This window comes from Microtus oregoni, unplaced genomic scaffold (assembly GCF_018167655.1).
Source record: "Microtus oregoni isolate MIOR12 unplaced genomic scaffold, Mior012 000097F_ref0000449, whole genome shotgun sequence".
In the NCBI taxonomy this organism is placed as follows: domain Eukaryota; kingdom Metazoa; phylum Chordata; class Mammalia; order Rodentia; family Cricetidae; genus Microtus; species Microtus oregoni.
The window spans coordinates 948,187-964,312 of NW_024544710.1; positions in this window are offsets into that span (position 1 = coordinate 948,187).

The window sequence follows — 16,126 nt, forward strand, 5'->3', positions numbered from 1 at the left end:
TAAGACAAAAGGTCAAAACTACCCCTAACCAAGCAGAGACTTTCTATGTACCAGCATAGCTAGAACTCATTGCGTAATGACGGCCTGCGGTAATGATTAGCCAGAGCCTGCTCAGACCACGGTGCGCTTCTACTGTGAAGTGCTACTACGAAAGCTCCCCATCTTTACCTTCTTTTCTTTCTCCTCCAAACACGGAGACTGTTGTAAGCACTTCAGAGACAGATTTAATTCAGTTAGTCTCTATTTGCTTGTGTGGCCAAGCTATTAAAAAGGTGCCTTATCCTGCTGCCTTCACTTTAAATGACTTCCCAGTTTGGCCAGCTGGGCACAGTCATTTCGGACTCTCTGGAACCCCAGCTTTTGCCCTAACTCTGGCATGTGAAGAAGCACCCATTCCATTTTGCTCAGTTGTATTCTAGATTTACTGTTGAAAGCATGTCACATTTAAACTCTTAAGTTTACAGTGTCATTGATGGATTATGTGCTTGGATAATGCTTTTTTCTACCCTGATCCTACTAATAATCTGTCTAGGGAAATATACCATAGAATAAATTTTTGTGTTTCAAAAACTTCCCATGATGTGAATTTTCATATCATTTAAATTTATACTTAGTGGTGGTAGTAGTGGTAATAGTATTTTTGAAACAGAATCTCATATAGTTCAGGCTGGCACAGAAATCGCTGGGTCACTAAAGGTGACTGTTAATTCCAGATTCTCCTGCTTGGATCTTCCAAGTGCTGGAATTTAGAGTGTTTACCACTATACCTGGCTTACATTTGTTATTTAGTAAGCAAAAAACAATCTTATAAAACCACTAAAGTTTTTTTTAAAATGACAAGTTCTTCTATGTATATATGTTTAGGGATGACCAGTTGGGTTTGGATAATCTATCAGAGGTTTCATCCCTGGAGAACACTGTTCTTTCTCTCTTTACAGCCATTAGTTTCCTATAACTCTTCATCTAAGGGTGGGGCCTTTTGAGATTTCCCCTGTCCATATTGACCCATCAACTATTGGTGTTATTGTGCAGATCTGTTTTTAGGCGACCATATTGTTAAGATATCATGGGTGCACTTCCCTGTCATATATAGAAGACAGTGTTTCATAGCAAACATTCTGATCCTTTGGCTATTAAAATACTTTTGCTCCCTCTTCAGCAATGTTCACTAAGCCTTAGGTCTAGGGGACTGTGTTGTATATAAGTACTACTATTGTACCCTTGGGGATCTTTCCATGTTGCTCATTGTTGTGGTTTGTAGGATTTACAACTGGACAGGACTTTTAATTGTGTTTCTCTTTGGTAGCAGGCACAGCATCTTTGGATACTGTGAGAGCTAGTTCTCAGAGAGGAGGTTTGCAGTAAGTTCCTGCTCAAATCCTCTAATTCCTGTGTCCTAAATACCTGTTGTTTTCAGCAAAATGGTTTTACCTTCAGGAAAATGGCAATTACCTATGTTGGTTTTGGAATCTCTTAGACTTCTCTGACCAAGGACTCAAAGGGAGCTTTCCCACATCTAAGACTGCAGGTTTTATTAGATAATCTGACTCTTGGGGGAGGTATTATCACCCCAAGTGGCATAAGTTCATTTAAATTATTTATAAAATATATATTATATTTGTGTTACATATGTATTTAAGTAATTATAATGCTTCCCTGTGGCTTTTCAGTCATCCTTATTATTCATTATCTTTCTTACTTAACTATTGTTTATTTAGCCCTTCTTTTTTTTAGGGAGGGCGGTTTTGAGACAGTGTTTCTCTATGTAGCTTTGGAACCTGTCCTGGAATTTGCTCTGTAAACCAGGTTGGCCTCGAACTCACAGGGATCTGCTTGCCTTTGCCTCCCAAGTTCTGGGATTAAAGGCGTGCACCATCACCTGTCTGTGCCTTTTTTTTTTTTAATTTTTATTGAGGAAAAGAAAAAAAAGTTTCCGCCTCCTCCCAGCCTCCCATTTCCCTCCCCCTCCTCCCACCCTTCTCCCCCTCCTCCCACTCCTCTCCCCCTCCCTCTCCAGTCCAAAGAGCAGTCAGGGTTCCCTGCCCTGTGGAAAGTCCAAGGTCCTCCCCGTTCCGTCCATGTCTAGGAAGGTGAACATCCAAACTGGCTAGGCTCCCACAAAGCCAGAACATGAAGTAGGATCAAAACCCGGTGCCATTGTCCTTGGCTTCTCAGCAGCCTTCATTGTTCGCCATGCTCAGAGAGTCCAGTTTTATCCCAAGCTTTTTCAGTCACAGTCCAGATGGCCTTGGTGAGCTCCCAATAGATCAGCCCCACTGTCTCAGTGGGTGGGTGCACCCCCGTGGTCCTGACTTCCTTGCTCATGTTCTCCCTCCTTCTGCTCCTCATTGGGACATTGGGAGCTCAGTCCGGTGCTCCAGTGTGGGTCTCTGTCTCTATCTCCATCCATCACCAGATGAAGGTTCTATGGTGATATGCAAGATATTCGTCAGTATTGCTATAGGCTAGGGTCATTTCAGGTTCCCTATCCTCAGCTGCCCAAGGAACTAACTGGGGACCTTGGCTTGGGCTCCTGGGAGCCACTCTAGGTTCAAGTCTCTTGCCAACCCTAAAGTGGCTCCCTTAACTAAGATTTGTGCTTCCCTGCTCCCCTATCCAACCTTCCTTTATCTCAATCATCCTGTTTCCCCAAGTTCCCCCCATCTTCCCCTTCTCACTTTTCCTGTCTGTGCCTTTTTAAAAAAATACTATGAGTATGTTAACATATCACTGGCATGACCACAAACCTTTTTCTTTGTGAGTTCATGTGCTGCTTCAAATTTTAGAGAATTGTAATCCCTGTAAATTCTTCTTAGTTTTAATAAAATAAAATATTTCTTCCAGTGCCCTCACCCTTTCTTTGACCTTTGCTTTAAACATAGTGTGGTATAGACAGACTACTGGTAAACCTTACTTTTAAGCCTGTAGTCCTTGTTTATCTCTTATATTATACAAAGATTGATGAAGGGCAATGATATTTCAATTTATAAATAAAAGTTAAAGAAATTGGGCTTATTTAGCTTTGAAACTGGATTAGCTTATTGATGTGTCGAAGAAGGATTGAGGGATTTTAAATAAGAGACTTGAAGTAGATGAAAGGGTAGAACTGTTCTGCATTTCTATTTGAGAGTGAAAGGGAATAGACATGCTGGGGTAAGAAGGATCTTTGTCTTGGAAATACAGAAATAATATCCAGCCTTCACATTTGATGTATTGGGTGCTGTTATCCATACAGCCTTTAAAGAATTACAGAGGTCTTTTCTTGAGTGCAAAGCTACAGAATAGAATGCATATTAATTTAAAAATTGTATAGTATTTTGTATAATAATTATTATTCCCTTTCCCTTATAATTACTTATTCAAACATCATAAAAACTGGGAAGTAGACATTATAACCGATTAAGGACAGTACTATGTTCACTTATAACCATGTAAGGATGAGGAAACTGAGTTTGAATTACCAAGCATGAAAGAAGTTGGCAGGTAGTAAAACTTGATTATTCAAATGGCTTAATAGATGTAATTCCACATGATGTAATTTGTCCATTAAAGCATACAATTCAGTGGATTTTAGTGTATTCATAGGGTTTTGCAATTATTACCACCATTAATTTTAGAATATTTTGTTACCTTGGAAAAAGAACCTAATTCTAACTGTAGGCAACCATTAACATACAGTCTATCTCTATATTTGCTTACTCCAACTATTTCACATCAAATGAACCATACAATATATGGTTTTCTGGGTCTTCTCACTAAGCAGAATATTGTTAAGGTCCATCAGTCTTGTGGTGTGAACCAATACTTGATTCCTTTGTATGGCTGAATACTATTTCATTGGATGACTATACCATATTTTGTTTATCCAGTCACCAGTTGATGGATATTTGAGTTGCTCTACATTTGGGCTATTATGAATATTCACCTTTATAACATTAACATTTTCTACTTTTTGGCAGCTATAAACATTCATGTACAGATCTTTGAGTGGATATATTTACTGATAACTTAACCTTGAATATCAGGGGTTTTGTCATAAGCAAAATTTTAAAATGGTTCCAATGATCCCTATACTATAGTATACATGCTATTTAATAGTCTTCTCCTTTGGATGTGGTTGGGACTCATAAATATAATAACACTTCCTTGATTTGATTATGCTATATGAGAAAAGGGGAGGAATCTATTGGTGTAATAAAGGCCCCTATCAGTTGACCTTGAGTTAATTAAAATGGAGATTATCCTAGATTGGCTTTATTTAGTCAGACAAGTCTTTTAAATAGGGTCCAGATTTCTACTTAAAGAAATATTCAAAGCAAAAGATAATGTTTTGCTGGTTTTAGAGAAGCAATCAATTAGGTCTGCTTCTCCTCTCCCATCTTGCCACCACATACCTGTTCATCAAAGTGGTGCCCACCCACCTAGGCCATGGGGCATGGATTAACATGAATTTTAAAAATTACATCTATTTAGTGTGTGTGTGTGTGTGTGTGTGTGTGTGAGAGAGAGAGAGAGAGAGAGAGAGAGAGAGAGAGAGAGAGAGAGAGAGAGAAAGGACAATTTGTGGTAGTTGGTTCTCACCTTCTACCATGTGGGTTGTAGGGTTGAACTCAGGTTGTTAGTCTTGGTGATAAGTGCCTTTACCAGTTGCGCCATCTTGCTGGCCCTCACCTAATTTGTAAAATCCATTTTATACAACAAAGCATGATTAATAGTACACTGGAGCATGTCAATAAAAGTATGGACTTTGGACTCAGACCAGGATTTGGATATTCAACCTACCACTTGCAAACTATGTAGACAAGTCCTAACCTTCCTTTATTTCATTTTTGAAGTAGGGATCATAACAGAAACTACTCTGTACAAGCTTTGAGAGGATTAAATTGGAGATGCTACTAGAACTTAGTGCAATGCTTAAAACAGAATTAATGCTCAGCAAATATTCTTTGATAAAAAGAGGAAAAGGTGATAAATGAAAATTTATGAAAGATCAGCTATTTATTTTGGACCACATTCTTTTGAAATTCTAACATAACAAGTGTCATTTTTTTGATTCATTCAACATTATTTCATACACGCTCTTCCACATTTCAACATACGTGCATTTCATGTAATTGCTGCTTTTAGAATATTTGGAATCAATTTTCAAAGATGCCATTATGAATAAAACTGATATTAAGATCTTTATGCCATTCAACTAGTTTTTCTTTAGAGTTGATTTTTGGGCTTTATTTCCTTAAAGTGTGGATATCAATTCAAAAGTTATACAATAAAGAAAGCTAACTGGCAAATGTGAGAAACACTTTCACGAAGTATTCAAACACTAAGACAAGCTAGATAACAAACAAACAATAAAACCTGCTGTTTAAAATATGCATTGTTGTGGCTGAAGAAAGGGCTCATCAGTTAAGAGCACTTACTACTCTTGCAGAAGAACCAAGTTAAGATCTCAGCACCCATATGGTGGCTCACAACCATCTGGAATTCCAGTTCCAGGTGATCCAACACCCTCTTCTGGACTCTATCAGGACCAGGTACTTACATGGTACACATACATACATACAGGCAAAACATCCATACATATAAAATAAAAAAGAATAAATCTTAAAAAATTGATTTAGAATATGTATCATCGAACTTGAAAGGGAATCAAAGATTTCTCTGGACATTAGAAAGGAAATGCTTCTGATCTTATCCAAATCAAATAAGATTAAATGATAGAAAAAATGGGACATTTTTTCCCTTTTCTTTTAGAAGTTAAGGTACAAAGTAACATTATACTATTACTATATTTTTCTTACAGTTTTGTAATAAAGATATGGAGCAGTTCTACAATTCTCATTCTCTAATTCTCCCATAGTCCTCTGTAGACATACCCTTCCTTCATTACCATGTAGCTTGATGTTACTAGCACACTGAAATGGCTGGGAGTCCACAGATCCCACTATAGTCTCATCAATAAACATAATGCTTGAAGTAGGTTATTTTGGCAGGAAGTATACACTATATGAGATCAGAGAAGAGTCTTTCTATAACTAGTTAACTATAATTTTGAAAATCTTGTGTACTGAATTATATTAAGTATCTCTTTTTATATATGTTATATTAAACTATATATATATATATATATATACACACACACATATATAGTTTTCCTTTATTGTTTGTTTGAGGCAGGATCTCTCTACATGGTCTTGGAACATCCTTGAACTCACTATGTATCCCAGCCTGGCCTTGAACTCACAGAGATTCTGCCTCTGCTTGCTAACTGTTTGGATTAAAGGTATACTCTATCCCTCCTGGCATGATACCTATTCTTTATAATATGTCTGACTAGGCACAATGGCACACACATTTAATCCCAGTACCCTGCCTCTGGGAGGCAGAGGCAGGTGGATACACTGTGAGTTCCAGGCCAAGCTGGTTTACATAGAGAATTTCAGGAAGGTCAGGGTTATGTAGAGAGACTGTCTCAAAAACCAAAACGAAGTTACATATCTAGCATATGGACAATTAGTGATCTTGATATAAGGGACATATAAGAAAACTATGTGACCCTAACAACTACATGATATTAATAATACATACATACTTTTTTACACATTCAACCAACTTTTATTGTTATAATAAAGACTACTTGGAGGGTAGTCTGCATAAGAAGTCAATTTGGAGGCCAGGCTGGCCTTAAACTTGTGGCCAGCCTTCTGCTTTGCCCTGCAAGTGCTGATCCATGCATACAGCAAAAAACCAAATGATTCATTCTTTTAACTTCCACAGACTGAACTTAGGGCCTTGGGTCTTGCCTATGATAGCCAAGTAATAGACTCCTCCTGAGCTACATCTCCTTTTTAACATTTTATTTTAAGATAGAGACTCCTAAACTTCTTTAGCAAGGAGGGAAGGGGAAGAGGGTCACTAGCTGAGGAGCTATTGGAATTTGCAGTCATTGAAGAGTAAGAATCATTTTTCTATAAGGGTGTGACTTTTGCTAGGTTGATCAAGCTCTAAGGTAGGGCTTAAACCCAAGAGTATTTGGACAGAGCAAACTGGACTCAGAGGAGTTAAAAATAAGAACATGATTAATAACAGCTAGGACAATAAGTCTCCACCAGAGTCCAGCTGTCTTACCACAGCAGACCCTGAATATTTCAGCACAGATGAAGCATGAGAAAAATACCTTAAAACCAACTATATGAAGATTATAGAGGTCCTTAAAGAGACAACAAAACTGGAAAAGAAATTGGAGGAAATAAATAAATCCTTTAAAATAAGCCAGGAAAAAAAAACAGTTGAAGGAAATGAATAAAATATTTCAAGACCTGAAAGGAAAATGAAAGCAAAAGGAAAACATAAACTGAGAGAAATCAGGAAATAAAAAATTTAGGAATGCAACAGGAACTATAGGCGCAAACTTCACCAAGAAAATACAAGAGATGGAAGAAATAATCTCAGGCATTGAAGATACAATAGAAAAATAGTGATACATCAGTCAAAGAAAATATCAAATCTAAAAATTCCTAACACAAAACATCCAGGAAATCTGGGACATTATGAAAAGACCGAACTTAAGTATAATAGGAATAGAGGAAGGCCAAGAATCCCAGCTCAAAGACCCAGAAAATATTTTCAACAAAATCACAGAAAAAATATTTTCTAACCTAAAGAAGGAGATGCCTTCTTGGTGCACACCTTTAATCCTAGCACTTGGGAGGTTTCTGTGGGATAATGTTCTTGTATAATATAAAGATTTGTCACTCATATTGGTTTAATAAAATGCTGATTGGCCAGTAGTCAGGCAGGAAGCATGGGAGGGGCAACCAGACTAGGAGAATTCTGGGAAGATGAAAGAAAGAGAGTCATTTTCTAGACAGATACAGAGGAAGCAAGATGATTATAATGCCTTACTGAGAGAAAGGTATCAAGGAATGTAGCTAAGCATAGATAAGAATTATGGGTGAATTTAAGTAAAAAGAACTAGTTAGTAAAAAGCCTGAGCAACGGGTCAAACAGTTTATAATTAATATAAACCTCTGTGTATTTATTTGGGAGTGAATGGCTATGGGATTGGGCAGGAGAGAAACTTCATGTTACAGGGGACAGAGGCAGCCTATGAGTTTGAGGCTAGTCTGGTGTGCAGATCAAATTCCAAGATAGCCAGGGCTATGAAGAGAAACCCCGTATTGAAAAAAACACAAAAATGGAGATCCCTTCTTTAGGTACAGGAATCTTATAGAACACAAAATAATTTGGACCAGAAAAGGAAGTTCCCTTGTCATATAATAATCAATACACTAAACTTATAGAACAAAGAAAGAATATTAAAAGCTGCAATGGAAAAAGACCAAGTAACATAGTAAGATATAAGGCCAGACCTATTAGAATCCCACCTTGGTGTGGGACAAATGTCTATATTCTGTCAATTATATTTTAAATAAACTCTGATTGGCCAGTAGTTAGGCAGGAAGTATAGGCAGGACAATCAGACAGGAAGTAGAGGTGGGCCAAGGAGAACAAGAAAATTCTGGAAAGAAGAAAGCCCATTCCTCTGCAGTCCTTGCCCAGCCACAAAAGAAGCAGGATATGACTGCCTCTCTAAAAAACATACTGAGCCATGTGGCTAACACAGATAAGAATAATGGGATAATATAAGTTGTAAGAGTTAATAAGAAGCATGAGCTACTAGGCCAATCACTTTATGACTAATGTAGACCTCTGTGTGATTTCTTTGGGACTTAACGATTGCAGGGAACTGGGCAGAACAGAAACCCTGACAACACCACTTGACTTCTCAATGAAGATTCTAAAAGCAAGAAGTGCTTGGATGGCAGTGCTACAGAGTCTAAGAGATCACAGACACCAGCCCAGATTATTATACCCAGCACAACTTTCAATCACTATTGATGGAGAAAATAAGATATTTTATGATAAACTCAAATTGAAACAATATCTATCTACAAATCTACCCCCTACAGAAGGTGCTAGAGAGGCTGGAGAAATGACTCAGTGGTTAAGAACACTGACTGCTCTTCCCTGGGTTCAATTACCAGCACTTACAAGGCAACTCACAACTGTCTGTAATTACAGTTCTGGGGTGTTGTGTGAGGTTGCTTGTTTGTTCCTGGCTACTTAGCCCTGTAATAACCACACAGAAACTATATTATTTGCAATACTATTTGGCCAATAGCTTAAGCATATTTCTGGCTAGCTCATATCTTAAATTAACCCATTTCTATTAATCGTGGCTGTGGCTTACCAGGTAAAGTTCTGGCGTGTCTGCTCCTGGCAGTGGCCACATAGCTTCTCTTGACTCTGCTTTTTTTCTCCCAGCATTCTTTTTAGTTTTCCCTGCCTACTTCCATTCTGCCCTATGCAGGCCTAAGAGAGTTTCTTTATTAACCAATGTTATTCACAGCACACAGTTTAGTCTTCCTGCCTAGCTCTACTCTGCTAAGACACTGACTGAAACAGATTCTTTATTCATTAACCAATAAAAGCAACACATATACAGAAAGACTTCCCACATCAGCTATGGACACCTGATTTTTGATAAAGAAACCAGAAATACATACAGGAGAAAATAAAGAATCTTCAACAAATGGTGCTGGCATAACTGGGCCACAGCATGTAGAAGAATGCAAATATATCCATATTGTCATCCTGCCCAAAACTCAAGTCCAAGTGGATCAAAGACATCAACATGAAACCAGACACACTGAACCTAATAGAAGAGAAAATGGGGAATAACCTTGAACACATTGGAACTGGAGAAGACTTTATGAACAGAACACAGAACAGGCACTAATATCAACAATTAATAAATAGGACCTCATGAAATGAAAAGCTTCTGTAATGCAAAGCACACCATCAATCAACAAAGTGGCAGCCTACAGAATGGGAAAATATTTTTGCCAACTCCACATCCAATGGAGGGTTAATATTTATATTTTTCAGAAAATATAAATAACTCAAAAACTATACATAAACAAACTAAATAATCCAATTTAAAAATTGGTTGCAGATCTAAACAGAGTTTTCAATAGAGGAATCTCAAATGGCCAAGAAACACTTAAAGAGATGTTCAACATCCTTAGCCATCAGGGAAATGCAAATCAAAACTACTTTGAGATTCCATTTTATACCTGTCAGAATGCCTAAGATAAAAAATGCAAGTGACAGCTCATGCTGGCAATGATGTGGAGCAAGGAGGACACTCCTCCATTGCCTGTGGGAGTGCAAAGTTGTATAGTCACTTTAGAAATCAATATGACAGTTTCTCAGAAAACTGGGAATAGATTTACCTCAAGACCCAGTTATACCACTCTTGGGACTATACCCAAAGGACGCTCTACCCTATAACAAGAACACTTGCTCAATTATGTTAATGTGGCTTTATTCATAATAACCAGAAACTGGAAATAAACTAGATGTTCCTCAACTGAAGAATCGATAAAGAAAATGTGGCACTTTTACACAATGGAATATCACTCAGGTGTTTAAAAAATAACATCTTGGATTTGCAAGCAAATGGATGCAACTAGAAAAAAAAATCATTCTGAGTTAGATAATACAGACCCAGAAAGAGAAATATGGTATGTTGTGGATATGAAAGAAAACTGTCTCCAAAGGGAGTGGCACTTTTAGGAGGTGTCATCTTGTTAGAAGAAGTATGTTACTGTGGAGGTGGGATTTGAGGTGGGGTTTTCCTGTATAAGAGTTGCAATGGTTATGGCATCTCTTCACAGCAATAAAAACCGTAGCGAAAACAAATGTATTCACTTATAAGTGGATATTTTCTGTTAAGTAAATGATAATAAGTTACAAATCCACAAACGCAGAGAGTTTAGGTGTAGCCAGATTTTTCTGTCTTACCGGCTAGCTCCCAAATAACCACACAGAGACTTCTTATTAATTATAAAAGCTCAGCCAATAGTTTAGGCTTATTAAAAACTAGCTCTTACAACTTAAATTAACCCACATTTATGAATTTCCGTGTTGCCATTTGGCTTGTGGCTTTACCTGTTTTCCAATATGTCTCGATCTCTCTGCATCTCCTGGCAACCCCACCTTTTTTTTTTTCTTCCAGAGCTCTCTCCCGGTATACCTCCTGCCTAGCTATTGACTGTTTAGCTTTGTATTAAACCAATCACAGCAATATATTATTACACAGTGTAGAGGAATATTCCACAGCTGTTAGGTAGAGAGGGGGGATCTAGGAGGACACATGGATCTCCCAGGGAAGTGGAAATAGAATGAATTTTGTGAGAGGAATTGGGGTGGGTGGAGATGGGAGAGGGAGGGTTCAAGTGTGTGTCTGTGTGTGTGTGTGTGTTGGAAGGGATGGAGGGAGAGAGTGTGGGGAGGGCAGATGGAATTGGGGGTCATTTGGGAGGGGCGTCAGTGTTGAAACCTAGTGCAGTGTGAACTTCCTGGAATCTATGACGGTGACCCTAGTGAAAAGTCCTAGTAATGGAGGCTATGGAGTCTGAACTGGCCTTCTTTTATAGCCAGCATGGTTTCCAGTGATGGGCCACGTTTGAATTTGCTTGAGTTCTTGGCTGAGGAGGTCCAGGCTGATGCTAGAAGAGGGGATCATCCTCTGAAAACTGACAGCACGGTCCCATTACCGAGAACAGCATTCACACAGCTCATTGAAGGTAGAAATGGAAAGTTGGTACCTGCATGGAGCCTTCTCCTCAACATTCTAGTCTCTTTGGTGAGAGAAAGTACTCTAAAGGCTATGGAAAGAGAAAACTGGACACGAACCTAGTCACAGAACCCTCCACCTACAATCTGTCCTGCCTATACGATGTGTGGAGGCAAGGTTGGCACAGAGCATGTGTAAATGGTCAACCAATGTCTAATCTATAATCTTGGGACCCTTGCCACAAGTGATCCCTCACTCTACATTGGCTGGGTGTCCAGGAACAGGAGACTGGATAGCCCAGATACCCAGGGTAGAACCAAACTGGAAAAAAAATCAATGAAATGACACTTAGTTTTAGTTATACTTATAGACAGGTGCCTTGTCTAGTTGTCAATAGCAAATGGGAGCTGGTGCCGAGACCCACAACCAAACATTATGTAGATAGAGAATCTAAACTAAAGATTTCCATGTGGCCCCTACCCTTGGAGGTCAGGGAATCAGTTGAAGAGGAGAAGGAAAAATTGCAGGAGTCAGAGGGGATGGAGGACACCAGGAGAACATGGCCCAACAAATCAACTAATCAGGGCTCATATGGGCTCACAGAGACCAAAGCAGAAAGCATAGGACCTGTCCCAGGTCCCTGTGTATATGTTTTGGCTGTAAGCTTGGTGTTTTTGTGGGATTACTAACAATGAAAGTGGATATGTCTTTGCCTCCTTTGCCTGCTCTTGAGATTTTTTTTATCTTACTGGGTTGCCTTGTCTAGCCTCCATATGAAGATTTTGCCTTTTCTTATTGTATCTTATTTTACTGTATTTGATTGTTGTTTCTTGGAGGTCTCCTCCTTTTTGAAGGGAGATGGATAGGGAGTAGATCTCAGGGAGAGGGTAGGTGATGGGAAGATGGGAGGAGCAGAGGGAGGGGAAACTGTGGTTGACATGTGTTGTAAGAGAGAGGAATCTATTTTCAAAAAAAAAATTAAGAACATGAAGTTGTGTAGGTAGAGAAGTAGGAGTGAGCCTGGAAGGAAATGGGGATGAATATGAGCACAATACATTGTATGAGAATCTCATAGAATTAATAAAAATATTATAAAGAATTCTCCAGCAGGCCTTAAACTTTCAATTCTCCTGCAATAGCCTAGTGAGTAGTTGGGACTGCAGGCCTGTGCCACCAAGCCCAGCTTGAATAGGAAGATTTTAATGGAAATAGGGCAATGTGGAGAAGCAATAGTGGTGGGGGGTAGATAAGGTGCTTGTTGGAAGTTTTTTTTAAGCAGATGACATTTGAGCTGAGACCTGAAGGGCAAGAAAAAGTCATTAACAAATCTGCAGGAGAGATGTTCCAGGCAGAGAGAAAAGCAAGAACAAAAGCCCTAAAGGGAGAATAACTTCTGGCATTTTCAAGTAACAAAAAGATCATGGTGGCCTTCTCAAAACACACAGTGTTTTCTTTAAGTTTAGGAGTAATAAATGAAAAGAGTACCGTATATTGAGTCATTAAATTTCGGTGTAGTCTCCGTTCCCATTAGCTCTGCAACCTCTGTCAAGTCACAACCTGTTTCCTATAAATATGGAATAAAACTGTTAATAAATAAGTCCTATCTTCCAGGCTTGATGTGAAAATTAAATAAGGTATGAAAAGGCACTTTATAAGTTGCAAAATGCTATCCAAAATTAGGTGTAATTATTACATAAAGTATTATCATGTGATCTGTGGCTGCAGCAGCTATTTATAGTAGTTTTATTGTATCTACTTGGGTCTCTTTAAGATAAATGTGTCAAGATGCTGCAGGCAAAGTTGGCCTGTTTGTTGCAATGTTCTTTCTCCATTAATGTACAAGTCTTATTTTATATTACATTCTCAGGTAGTATGGAAATTGTGTTTGGTTTATTTGGTCAATAAATGCTTGAACCTCTTTAGCTCATTAGAGAGTAGTTACTTGAATATTTTAAATTTACTTACATTTATTAAATTACAGAACTTTGCTTAAAATGAACACTATTGTAAAATACGTTTGCTCCATTTAAAGACTTCAGTACTGGAGTTGGAGAGATGACTCCGTAGTTAAGAGTGTTTACTGCTCTCTCAGAGGACCCAGATTTTTAATTCCCAGCATCCATGTCAGGCAACTAACAACCACCTGTAACTTCAGCTCCAGGAGATCCCATAACGTGCACATACCCAAACACAGACACAGAGACATAGACCACTGATTCCTAATGAATTATCATTATATGGATAGAACAGTGCTTCTTTTGGCCTTCACCTGAGAATCTCATCATTTATCTACTTTATTTTTGCAGTAGATAAAGATTAAAACAGACAGATGACTGTTGAACATGCAGAAAATAAGAGATCGCAGGGTGGCGGCAGTACAAGCCTTTAATCCCAGTACTCAGGAAGCAAAGGCAGGAGGATCTCAGTTTGAGACCAGTCTGGTCTACAAAATGATTTCCAGGACAGGCAGAGCTATAATACAGAGAAATCCTGTTTCGAGCATGGGAGGGAGAAAAGGAAAGAGGGAGGGAGAGAATGAGGTGGGGGAAGAGAGGGAGGGAGGGAGGGAGGAAGGGAGGGAGGGAGGGAGGGAGGGAGGGAGGGAGGGAGGGAAGGAAGGAGAGAGAACCAGTCCTATACGGGATAATCTGTATCACTTGCCTTCCTCCATGGGCTCAGGAATCATTGTGGAAGAGGAAAGAACTTAAGAATCAAAGGTGATGGATGAGTCCAGGGAAACACTGTCTTCTGGACACGACAGGGAAGTTGCACATATAAAATCACAGTGCTTGGGACAGCAGGCATAAATTCTGTGCAAGATCAAGTCAGACAAAATCACAACATGGAGAGAGGAAGTGGTTGCAAAGTCCCATTTCTAATAAAAGAACAATTGGCATCTGTGGACTCTTTGGGTAGGGAGGGCCAGGTTTCTTCACATATGCTCACATATTTACATATTCTGCACATGCTCCAGGATGTGGTCTTAAGCCCTTGTACATACAGGTATCACTAAGTGAACTCAATAGTTTTAAAAAAAGAACAAGTACATGATAAGTGGATATTAGACATAAAACAAAGGATAGCCACCCTATAATTCACAACCCCAGAAAAGCTAGGCAACAAGGAAAACCCTAAGAGTGACATATATGGATCCCCCGGGGAAGAGTAAATAGACAGGAACTCCTGAGAAAATTGGGACCATGTGGAGGGGAGAAGGGAGAGCATACAGGAAGTGGGAGGGGAAAAGGGAAGGGGGTAGGAGAACATAAGTGAACAGGATGGCTGAGAAGAGGGAGGACAGAGAGGGAGAGCAAGGAAAGAGATATCTTGATAGAGGGAGCCATTATGGGGCTAGCAAGAAACCTAGCACTTAGGGAAATTCCTAGAAATCCACAGGGATGACCCCAGGTAAGACCCTAAGCAATAGTGGAGAGGGTGCCTGAACTGGCCTTCCCCTGTTATCAGATTGATGACTACCCTATATGTCATCATAGAAACTTCATCTAGCAACTGATGGAAACAGATGCAGTGATCCACAGTTAGCACTGGACCAAGATTCTGGAATCAGTTAAGAGACAGAGGAATGATAATATGAGCAAAGGGATCAAGACCATGATGGGTAAACCCACAGAAACAGCTGACCTGAGCTAGTGGGAGTTCACTGACTCTGGACTGATAGCAGGAGAACCTGCATAGGACCAAACTAGGCCCTCTGAATGTGGGTGGCAGTTGTGTGGCTGGGGCAGTCTGTGAGCTCACTGGCTGTCAGACCAGGACTTATCCCTAGTGCTTAAAATGGCTTTTTGAAGCCAATTCTCTTTGGAGGGATACCTTCCTCAGCCTAGATACAGGGGACAGGGCTTTGGTCCTGCCTTAAAGTGATGCTCCAGACTTTGTTATCTCCCCGATGGGAGGCCTCACTCTCTCTGAGGAGTAGATGGAGGTTGGGGTGGGTGGAAGGTGGGGGGAGTAAGAGGAGGGGAGGGGGAAGAAACTGGGATTGGTATGTAAATTGAGAAAAGATTGTCTAAAAATTAAACAAAAAAAGAAAAAAGAACATAACCTAAAAAGTACATGAAGTTGGCAGAGAGAACTGATAGTGAAGAAAGGGAAGGATTTACATGGGAGGGAATGAGGAATGAATTAGAGCAAAACACATCATATGTATGCATTTATAAAATTTTCAATGAAAGGAGAAAAAAACAATGTCGGGAAACTTTTGAGAATTTTTCAAACCAGTTTCTGTAATTTTTCTTATTTAATTTCAGAAGAAAATTGTTATAATTTCTTATCACCTTAAAACATAAAAAAATAATTCATTAAAGACCTCAATATTGTTATTTCATGTCAATAGTACCTATAGGTATTTCTAGTAAAACTCAAGATCTTGAGAAATTATCTATAGTGTCAGGTATAGGTATTTCAGAAATTTGAAATAATTTCTGATTAAAATATAAGATTCCATATGGTCTTTAAATTTTT